Below are 11,984 nucleotides of genomic sequence, written 5' to 3'. Positions count from 1 at the left end.
AGACCTCAAATAAAGCATCTGGTACAAAAATCAATTTGAGAAATTACTTCAAAAATGACCAAAACCGGGAAAATACAAAGCATAATCAAGTTAGCGCTTTTGCCTCGTAGGACAATGCTTATGCCACAAAGAACAATGCAAATGCAACACAAGACAACGCTTTTGCATTCCAGAATCGCGCATATGCATTTTGAAACAATGCTTATTTTTCCACATTCACGCTTATGCATTCTAAGACAATGCTAATGCTTCGCAGAGCAATGCAAATGCAATACAGAATAATTTTTTTGCAGAAACAATGCTTTTACACAAAAACTTACAAAAAACTCAGAAAACTTTGAGGTAAAATAATAAATTATAGACTTAACAAAAGGGCTCGAAAAATATATGAAAATAAATGCCCAGAAAGAAGGAATACTTGGGTATAAACACAATAAAATAACTCAACCTATAAACCAAGATTTAAACAAATAACTTCAAAACCATTTCTCACAAAGCCGTGAAATGCCATACACTGGAAACCAAAAACATATATTCCAGCAACTATACAAAACCCAAATAATATAAAGTTCCTCCCCAAATATTTCCTTTCAACAATATTAAAACTATAGAATAAATAATACTTCAACCCAATCCCCAAAAGATTGTAGACACAATGCATACATAGAGAAGCCATTGAAAACCAAAATGCAAAATGAAGAACTCCAACCTGCAACCTTGAGGTAATGGCAATGAAGCTGAAGAAGAGCTCCCACAAGCCAAACCAAATCCAATCCAAGATCAAGCCAAAACCAAGAGAGAAGAAAACCAAAACCAAGGAAGAAGCTTGCTGAAATTTTTTCTAGTGAAGAGCAAAAAAAACCAACCCGAAAAACTTCACGGGAAAGAAAATAAAAAGCAACAATAATCCAAAAACCCTAGCCTCAATTTCAGCCAATCAAAGTATTCCATTAAAATAAACATTACCAAATATAAAACTACACATCAAGAGCCACATAATTACTCTAGCATGAACATGTAAATCAACCAGCATAAACTGAACTCACAATACCAAAAGACCAAGCTTACTAACTGACATGGCGAATTATGCCAAGGCGTTGACTACTCGCGGTTAACAGCTTAGACCTAGAGTATGTGAGGGGAAACTCATGCCATCTCCGAACCACATAAGCCATTGGAACTAAGACATGCTCAGACCTGTGAAGCCAGGTGGAGTCGATGTCTGGTACCTGCAAAATCCTGCAACCACAAAATGACAACACCACGTATACATATGCATATACATATACATATATACAACAAGCAAGTGATAGAGAATCGTGATGACACATCCCGCTCGCAATGAGTGATGTGGAATCGTCTCTACCACGAAGACAGTAAAACAATAGTCAAACACATCTCATAAATATATCATCATATGTAAACATAAATTAGGGTTAGTGTAATCATAATCATCATCAAAAACCATGATAAATCTAATCTATCAATAATCTATCACATAATGAGCATATAAAATCCATTGAGTACATATATCATCAAATCACATGATCAATCATGATAGTACAAACATTCATATAGATAATCAAAATAGTATTTGTCCAATAGTGTCTAACATCATGTTGGGATTCATTAAATTGGAGTCAAGTTTAGAGGCCCATTTCAAAATTTTGCTCTGCATTCCCAAATAAGTCAGTTTGAATGGCCTAGTAGAGAGGGTAAAATGGAGCTAGTTGATTTTCAAAGGTTAAGGCTTGGGAAATGTGTCCTACACCTTTCATTTGGCCTATTATGTGATGTGAAACTTTCAGAATTTAGTTCGGATTAGTTCATCAGGCACCCATTTCGAGGGGTGAGCTGAAAGTGCATTTTAGGCACAAATGCATATTTTACCAAGTAGCCTATATTGAGTGCTTATATATTTTGCCCTATTGATTGTCATGAAGAATTTAAAATTGGATTAAATTATATGCATAAATGTGAGTTAGCTTGCAAAATTTCAAGTCCTTATGAAGCCATTTGCTCAGTTTTCAAAGCTTAATCCATTTGCAGTTTGTGAGTTTTGACAAGTCCCTGTTTCAGCTGCTAGTCGGATCCCTGTTTTGCATAAGTGTAATAGTTGTCTCAGTGAATGTCATGCCATAATGTTTGTTCCAAGCTATTTCTGATATAAATGACAAGTTTTGTTTCAAATTTCAAGCTCCTACCTATCTGTTTGATCGGTTTTCAAAAGGGTTTATTGAGCCATCTATTTCAGTGAACCGTACTTTCATTGTCGTATCAATTAAAGTTGCTATTTTCATGAGCGCGCCATTTGCACCCAGTCAGTCTTTTGGTCAAACTAAGAGTTCTAAGCTTTGATATGTACTTCAAGGTACCTATGTCTCAAATTTGAGGGTCTATAGAGGTCGTTTGATATTTTAAGAAAGGGATCATGTGTTGCCTGAACATTGACTTCATCAAGTCCGCAGTGTCGACAAAGCCAGTTGGTAATTTTTGACAATTAATATCTCTTCTCTCAGGATTTGTCTTGAGAAACCATTTGGTATATTTCATGCTTGTATATCAAAGTACATGCCTGTCAGATGGTGAGGTCCAGAAAGGTGTTTTGATAGGTTTGAAAATTACGTCTTCGCGATTAAATGCGAAGATGTGGCGTAAGTGCCTGAAAGTTGCAAAACTCAGTTTGATGATCCGAAAATGATGCCGATCGGTTCCAGAGGTATGTGTAAGGTTCATAAGGCATTTCGAAGGTCAGTTGCATGAAAACAAAAAAAATTTTAGTCAGACCCACTTTGGGGCCCGACCTGGCTCATGCTCGTGGATTGATTTTATTGGCGACTTTGTTTAATAAAAGATTTTCAAAATATCTAAATGTGGATTTTGATTATGAGACATGTTATAAGAGTGATGATGATAAAATTCATCTCCCGTGCAGTTGCAATAAAGAGGCACATTTACTAAACCAAATTGCAAATTGGCAGTTAACAAAAGAGACCGCAGATACTCCCAGGCAAGTATGTGATAGAGTAAAGATATTAATGGGCATTGTTGCAGCAATATGATAATAAATGGAGTATTGCAAGGAGAAAAGGAAGATAGCCATGTAAGAAGGCAGAGGCCTCATAACAGTTTGATTACAAAGGAATAATCATGCAATGAATAGCCAAGCGACCTACAAGAGCCATCATAGAGATACATTTAAACAACCATGAGATTATTGTAGATCTATGAAGGAACTACTATATGCCATACACTATTCATAGCAGTAGCCTCAAATATCATTTAAGACTCCATGAAGGAATATTTATTAATGCATTAACATTATTAGGGGAACAAACAGAATGACTATGATAGTCATAATGTTGCAATCACACCGACCTTAGATAGTCAACAAGGGTATATCATCTAGTGTCATGAGAGGTAAAAGGAAATGCAAATTATAGAATTGTCTCCTCCCTCCCCACGTGCAACAAGTAACGTTGATGTTTGGTAGCATTTGAAACTTCAAGAAAATGTATTATTGGTAGGCACAAGCTCACGTGGTGAGTGTAGAGAGCAGCAACTAAACTCTCAGCAAATGCAACAAGCAGTGTTGCCTCCTTCCCTTCCCCACATGATTGCTGGTAGAGACAACAATTTTAAACTTCAATCAAATGCTTTTGGTTGAAAGTTAAAACTCCCCCCTTTGCTGTGGATGTTGCTGAGGGTGGAATTTGGCATGGTGGAGAGGCACCAAATTTCAAACTTCAAAGCATTTCCAATGGCAAGTCCACATTGGCAGCGATGGCCCCCTACGTGGATGGTGGAGGAGAACCAGAGAAGCTTTTAAAAGAAAATGCAAATGGTACAAGGCTAAGCCTCCCCCCCCACGTGTTACCAGCAGTCAAAAAACTCCAAGAGCAAGCTGGAAAGAAGAAGCAACATGAAAAATTCAACAAATGCAATCAGAAGGTCACGTGGGTTGTGTGGCCTAAAGTAATTGAAAGCAGCAAATTCCTCCCTTGCATAGAAATTGGAAAAAGCATTGAAGCCTCATAGAAAATAGAAGATGTATGGCTATTCTCCTCCCTGCGTGAATGAAGGGGCAAATTTAAAACACAAAGTTTCCAAGGAAAATCGCAATAATGGCAGCCTAGCATGGTAACTAGATTGGAGTGGCAGTGTAGAAGACTGAGGAGAGGCAATGAATGTTTCTAGTAAACACTATTGGTAGCCATTAAAACATGAAAACCTTCAAAATTGCAGTCCCAGGCAAAACACATTATCCCACATTGGCTGAGCGATGCACTTTTTTAATATTTATAAGCAAGGCTTTACCCATCCATAGTGTCAAAGATTTGGGCTTTTGATGGATGGTGTTGATGGGCGCCCAAGCCGACCCCATGCGCATGCGTGCGCTTCCTGAGATGACCAAGGATGCTGATAGGTGGTCACAAGGTGGACCCCACACATGCATGGATCCCGAGGCATATGAGTTTTGCAGAGAAAGGGTGGCTTAAAGTTCGAGCATGTTCCAAGGAGATCGATGAAGTGCATGGATTCGAAAGGCAAAGATGCTTGCCGGTTAAGGTTCACAAAATAGCAAAAGGAGTTAAAGAGCATGCAAGTTCAGGAGATCTAGTGGTTGTCGTGACTTCACAAAGGTTAGATGCTCGCGATTTAAGCCCTACAAAATGGCGAAAAGCTTAGGCCGATCGTGAAGAGTTAGAGAGTGAGCAATTTCGAAAGATCCAATGACCTGTGTGATTTCAGAGCCTGAAGGTGCACGACTATTAGCCATTACAAAATGGTGAAAGCTAGGTGGCAGGTCCAAGTGGAAACATAGCTCGTGGGTCCCATCTCGTGGCGCATAGGTGGTGGTGACATGGCGTACAGGTGGCCGACACATGGCGGATGGATGAGGTGTCATCCGAGGTGGCACCTAGTGGATCCCATCAACGAATTGCAGGTCACCACGTGGCAGGACGTCAGGAGTTAAAATGGGTGAAAAATCAAAGTTAATTATATAGTGTAAACTATATTAAAAATTGGAAAAATTTAAATGACAGAGGCATATTCAGAATTAATTTGCCCAGAGGTCCATTTTTGCCAGAAATAGCAAGAATCGTATATCACCGGAAAGCTCTCGGGATATGGAATCCAATCAGGTAGTTAGTTTTAACAAATTTTGGATATTTTGGGAGAAGTTTCCATGGGAAAGATGAAGGAAGTGAAATTCAATTGAAAAAAGAGACACTTGGCAAATTTTGATGAAACCTAATCTTTTTCCCTCTATTCTTATTCCAATTTTCTTCTCATTGTAAGGGTTCCAAAATTTTGTAGGAAGTGCTCCAGTTTTCATGGCTTCCATTCTGAACTTCTTGACCCAAGTTTGTAAAATTCTTTGGTTTGTTTTAGGGTACAAAGTATACATTATAGGATAACAGATTGTTTTCTAGTTCCAGACCTTACTTGTGTCAGGCATGAGTAATTTCCCACAATATTGTCTCTGTGTATGTATTTAATGAATTCAATCCTCAAGGAGGATGAAATTTGTCAATTTCAAGGAGGTTGTGTGATTGTTTGTGGGTATCCTTCAATGAAGGTTTTAAACTCTATAATCAGTCATGAATAAATGAAATATGTGTCCTAGATATGATGATTTTGTGAATAAATTGAGTAATGCATTAGTATAAGGTATTAATGTAGGAATATCATTTAAGGAGAACCAATTTGTGACTAGATGCACATTTGCAGTTCTGTATGTGACTCTATAACCCAATGAACAAGGCACTGGTCTTGCAGATTTGGGGATAGTTTTCAGATTAATTCAAATTTAAAGAAAATCTATTTCCCTTTATGTTTAGGGGTTTGTGTTCTATCCTTCCAAAGCTTTTTTTCACCCATTATTTGTACAAGTTCTTGCCAATCTGTATGTGTTACCTAATTTGTTGAGCTTGTGGAATGGTTTGTCTGCTTTATTGATGTTGTCATGGTGAGTGAATAAGTTTGATTCAGTGCATCAAAAGGGTGTCCCCCCTAGGTCTAGCAGAACCTGAAGTGCAGGAGGATCATTAGGATCCTATGTTATATTGTCCAAGCCCTGGAGTGTTTTCATTGATTGAGATTGGATTTCTCATAGATCAATTGCAGGTGTACTTAGGTTAACCAGATTTGGTGAACAACAAAAATGGCGACTCTGTTGGGGAGCAAATGGATATAAATGTTTGATTGATAAGGTTATAAGTTGAATGTATTCCTCATCCTGTCAATTTTATATCCAGCCAGTCTATCCATTGTATATGCATAGAGTTGAAAGTGGTTTTATGGTGAAGAGAATGTTCCTTATTCTGGATCTGTAGAATGATATGTTTGTCATGTCATATTTTATAAAAGAGTAACAGTAAATTCATGTTGCTGAGTTGTGAGCAAGTCCTCGTAGCTGTATGCAAACTTTTCCCCAATTCCTTATTGGGTGGCAACTCTATGGTTCATACCGGTGCTGAATGTCTATGCAATTAGTATTGCATAAGGTTTTATGTTTTGATGTATAGTGCAGAGATATGAGCTATCATTGCTAATTCAGATTTACAGATTAATTTCTTCATAATAAGAGTTTTATAGAAAGTACAGTAGTAAGATATACATAGATGTGGTGTTGATTATTCCCAAATCTATGTGTTTGTGGCTTGGAAGAATGTTTATTGCAGTGATATTGAAGGAAACATTAAAGAATTTGAATATGTGTTGAATGACATTATGCTGTTCAAAATGTCCTCTATGCAAGAGGTGGCGACTCTGAGGTAAAAGACAGTGCTAAAAGTGGAAGTTAATCTTCAGAGCTATATGAGTTTATAGCTGCAAACACCTAGGTATTTTTCAGAAGTTTCAATGCTAGATGTTTGTTCTGAAAATTTGAATGAGTAATGTGGTTTTCCCATTAAGTGAACAACACTAATAAAGAGGGAAAGAGAGGAATCACAAACTTAGTTGCATATCTATTCTGCTAAAATGTCTAGTGTATATGTTCTTCTGTAGTATGCAAATTTGGAAAACTTTATGTCAAGCAATGTTACAAATAGGTTTGAATAAGGATATGTGCATGAAGTGTTTCATTCTTTTATCCAAGGTTGTATAATCATTTGTGGGAGTAGGAAGAAATGAGTAGTGAATTTTTTCAGCCTTGTGTATTTCCACATATGACCATGCCTAGTGAAATGTCACAACCATGTAATAGGAAAGGTTTCAGTATGAAGTATTATGTTGCTCTAAATTTTAGAGATGTTCTGGGTTACCCAAATCCCATACCCACAAAAATTAGAATGTATTTGTCAATATTCAGTGGGAAGAAATCAGAATCAACATGTCAACATCTGAAGAGATTTTTAGATTTGATAGGAGAGTTTGAAATTTGCCAAGAGGATGTGTGCATTAATTTATTCATCCAATCATTGAAAGAGGATGCAAAGGATTGGTTTTCCTTTTTTCCAGTAGATTGTATTTCCTCATGGGAAGAATTAATTTCAAATTTCACTAACCAATTTGATGAAAAAGTGAGTGATTGTGATTTGCTGAAAGAGTTCACGTACATACAAATCAGGGAAGATGAATTGGTACCAACATTTAATCTCAGGTTTTCACAAGCATTGTCTAAAATTTCTAGAAAGTATAAGTTTGACGATAAAGTATGTCTAGATATCTATATGAGTGCATTTGACGAGAAGATGGGTTTTTTATTGAGAAACAAAGAACTCAAAACCTTGTATGAAGATTTTAACACAGCTAGGGACATCGAAAATAATTTGAAATTTGGGACAGCCAAGAGATTTGTGTCTATTGTGGTTTCTTGTCAAAGCACCTTCAATGGTGAAATACCATTTGAAACTGATCAAATCATTCAGTGTCAAAACATGTCCAGCTTTGCTTTTCCAGATGGTTTTGCTGATGCATGTGATTTAGATTTGAATGAGAGTCGAGAATCTCTGTTGTTAATGCCGGTTGTCTCTCACAATAATGATGGAATGATTAGTGGGAATTGTTGTGATAATGCTGATACAGAGATAGACATATATAAGGGATATGCCCCATTTGATTTGTATGTCGGTTATGCTGATTATGTGATTGTAAACTCTTAAGTTAATCATGCATCTCCCAAGGATAATGCAAATGAAAAAAATGATGGTGATGACCATCGATATTTACATGCTGCTGATGTGTTTGATGTTGCAATACCAAATACTGAAGGATCACCAAATGTTGTTGATTATGCAAGTGAAGATGTGCAATATGATGAAAATCAGATTTTGTTTAAGTTTGATAAATCTGAAAAATGAAATTGTGTATGGTGCTGATAGTGTTTTCAGTGCAAGTATACCCAGTGATGAATGTGTTTCATAATGGAGTGGTGCTGCTGATTATGAGGATAATGAGTTCGATTTTCAACACCTTAAAGGTATACAAATGAACAATGAAGAGAAGTTTCAGAGTAGGAATGATCTTGACACAAGTTTTTCACTTTCTTTTGATCAGCAAATGAATGCCAGTCATGCAGCTGATGATGGTTATGAGAATTCTTATTATTCATCTTGTGAAGATGATATAAGAGGAGACCAAGTTATATACTTCAGTCATGAATCTGAAAATGAAAGTATTTTTGAAGATAAAAATGTATGTGAAAGTGCTGATAATGTTTTATTTTCAGATTTAAATGAACCCATATTTGAATGCTTTCAAAATTTGAAGTACCATGAAGAGAATGTGAATGTTGATAGTATGTTTGAACCAGATATGGAGTTCTTTGCTTTTGGTATTAATGTCCATGGTGCTGATTTCATTATGGAAAATGCTGAAGTTTCCCCTTGTGTTGAACAAGTTTTTAATGATGATGAAATTCTGAACAGTAGTAGCATGTGTTGTAAGAATTTACTTCATGATGAAGATACGAGGCATGGGTTATGTAATGACTACTTCATACCACAAATGGAAGTTTTTCGGGTGGATATAAGTTTGGATGAAGAAGATTTAGCTGAGGATTTGCTTCAGCCAGAGATATGCATTGTTTTCCATGAATGGGATATTGAGAATGCAAGGTTTTGAGTTTGATAAACAAGGATAGTATGGAGTGTGATCAGCATAGTGAAGTATCACATCCGGATTGTAACATTTATGTTCCTTGTTTGTATCAATTGGTTAATAATGTCCCTCAATTTATGAATTTAAATGGTAATAAGGCATGTGTTGATAGGAATTAGAATGTTGAGATTGAATGCTTTATTTTTTAATTTCAACATGATGATGCCTTTGAAAATGGTAGAATTGATTGGGATAGTGAAGTGTATTGCAGCTTGTGGGAAGGCCTCTATAGTGAGTTGTCTCATGGTTTTACTTTTGTTGAGATAGTGTGTGATTACAAAGTTCATAATCAGACAAGAGGTATGCACACCAACTATTACAATAATGAGACAAAAGAGGTTGATTATAAGGATTATGCTCAGTTGTTATTGAAAGGTTCCTTTGTTTGGATCATGATGTCAAGTGATGAAAATCAGATTTTTGGAAGAGGTAAATGCTAAGATTGTTTGGAGCAGCTTATGTTCAGTTGTCAATATGTTTTTATATCTTGTATAGTTGCTTTGCTTCAGTTGTATGGTTTTCAATAAAGTGTCCAGTTGTTTGGGTTGAATAAGGAAGCCTTGTTTTATAGAAGAGAAGAGATATGATCCATTTTTGGGTGGTCTGCTTAACCATAGATATCTGGATTCTTGTGTTGGTCTTGCAATAAACCATCCCCAGTTAGAGCCACTATTGGGACTCATTAAATTTGAGTCAATTTTAGAGGCCCATTTCAAAATTTTGCTCTGCATTCCCAAATAAGTCAGTTTGAATGGCTGAGTAGAGAGAGGGTAAAATTGAGCTAGTTGATTTTCAAAGGGTAAGGCTTGGTAAATGTGTCCTACAACTTTCATTTGGCCTATGCTATGATGTGCAACTTTTAGAATTTAGTTTGGATCAGTTCATCGGGCACCCATTTCGAGGGGTGAGCTGAAAGTGCATTTTAGGCACAAATGCAGATTTTACCAAGTAGCCTATTTTGTGTGCTTATATCTTTTGCCCTATTGATCTTCATGAATAATTTCAAATTGGATTCAATTATATGCATAAATGTGAGTTAGCTTGCAAAATTTTGAGTCCTTATGAATCCATTTGCTCAGTTTTCAAAGCTCAATCCGTTTGCAGTTTGTGAGTTTTGACAAGTCCCTGTTGCAGCTGCTAGTTGAAGCCCTGTTTTGCGTAAGTGTAACAGTTGTCTCAATGAATATCATGCCAAAATGTTTGTTCCAAGATATTGTTGATATAAATGACAGGCTGTGTTTCAAATTTCAAGCTCCTACCTCTCCCTTTGATCGGTTTTCAAAAGGGTTTATTGAGCCATCTATTTCAATGATCCGTACATTCATTGTCGTATCAGTTAAAGTTGCTATTTTCATGAGCATGCCATTTGCACCCAGTCAGTCTTTTGGTCAAACTAGGAATTCTAAGTTTTGATATGTACTTCAAGGTACCTATGTCTCAGATTTGAGGGTCTACGGAGGTTGTTTGATATTTATAAGAAATGCATCATGTGTTGCCTAAACATTGACTTCATCAGGTCCGCAGAGTCGACAAAGCCAGTTGGTCATTTTCGATAATTAATATCTCTTCGCTTGGGATTCATCTTGAGAAACCATTTGGTATATTTCATGCTTGTATATCAGAGTACATGCCTGTTAGATGGAGAGGTCCAGAAAGGTGTTTTGATAGGTTTGAAAATTACGTCTTCGCGATTAAATGCGAAAATGTGGCATAAGTGCCTAAAAGTTGCAAAACTCAGTTTGATGATTCGAAAATGATGCTGATTGGTTCCAGAGGTATGTGTAAGGTTCGTAAGGCATTTCAAAGGTCAGTTGCATGAAAACGATTTTTTTTTAAGTCGGACCCACTTTGGGGCCCGACCTGGCTCATGCTCGTGGATTAATTTTATTGGCGACTTTGTTTAATAAAAGATTTTCAGAATATCTAAATGCAAATTTTGATTATGAGACATGTTATAAGAGTGATGATGATAAAATTCATCTCCCGTGTAGTCGCAATAAAGAGGCACATTTACTAAACCAAATTGCAAATTGGCAGTTAACAAAAGAGACCATAGATACTCCCAGGCAAGTATGTGATAGAGTAAAGATATTATTGGGCATTGTTGCAGAAATATGATAATAAATGGAGTATTGCAAGGAGAAAAGGAAGATAGCCATGTAAGAAGGCAGAGGCCTCATAACAGTTTGATTACAAAGGAATAATCATGTAATGAATAGCCAAGCGACCTACAAGAGCCATCATAGAGATACATTTAAACAACCATGAGATTATTGTAGATCTATGAAGGAACTACTATATGCCATGCACAGTTCATAGCAATAGCCTCAAATATCATTTAAGACTGCATGAAGGAATATTTATTAATGCATCAATGTTATTAGGGGAACAAACTGAATGACTGTGATAGTCATAATGCTACAATCACACTGACCTTAGATAGTCAACAAGGGTATATCATCTAGTGTCACGAAAGGTAAAAGGAAATGCAAATTATAGAATTGTCTCCTCCCTCCCCCATGTGCAGTAAGTAACATTGATGTTTGGTAACATCTAAAACTTCAAGAAAATGTATTATTGCCAGGCACAAGCTCATGTGGTGAGTGTAGAGAGCAACAACTAAACTCTCAGCAAATGCAACAAGCAGTGTTGCCTCCTTCCCTTCCCCACGCGATTGCTGGTTGAGACAAAAATTTTAAACTTCAATCAAATGCTTTTGGTTGAGAGTTAAAACTCCCCTTCTACTCTGGATGTTGCTGAGGGTGGAATTTGGCATGGTGGAGAGGCAACAAATTTCAAACTTCAAAGCATTTCCAATGGCAAGTGCACATTGGCAGCGATGGCCCCCTATGTGGATGGTCAAGGAGATCCAG

Source organism: Cryptomeria japonica, chromosome 7, assembly GCF_030272615.1.
Source record: "Cryptomeria japonica chromosome 7, Sugi_1.0, whole genome shotgun sequence".
Taxonomy (NCBI): Eukaryota; Viridiplantae; Streptophyta; class Pinopsida; order Cupressales; family Cupressaceae; genus Cryptomeria; species Cryptomeria japonica.
This window is presented reverse-complemented; position numbering follows the sequence as displayed.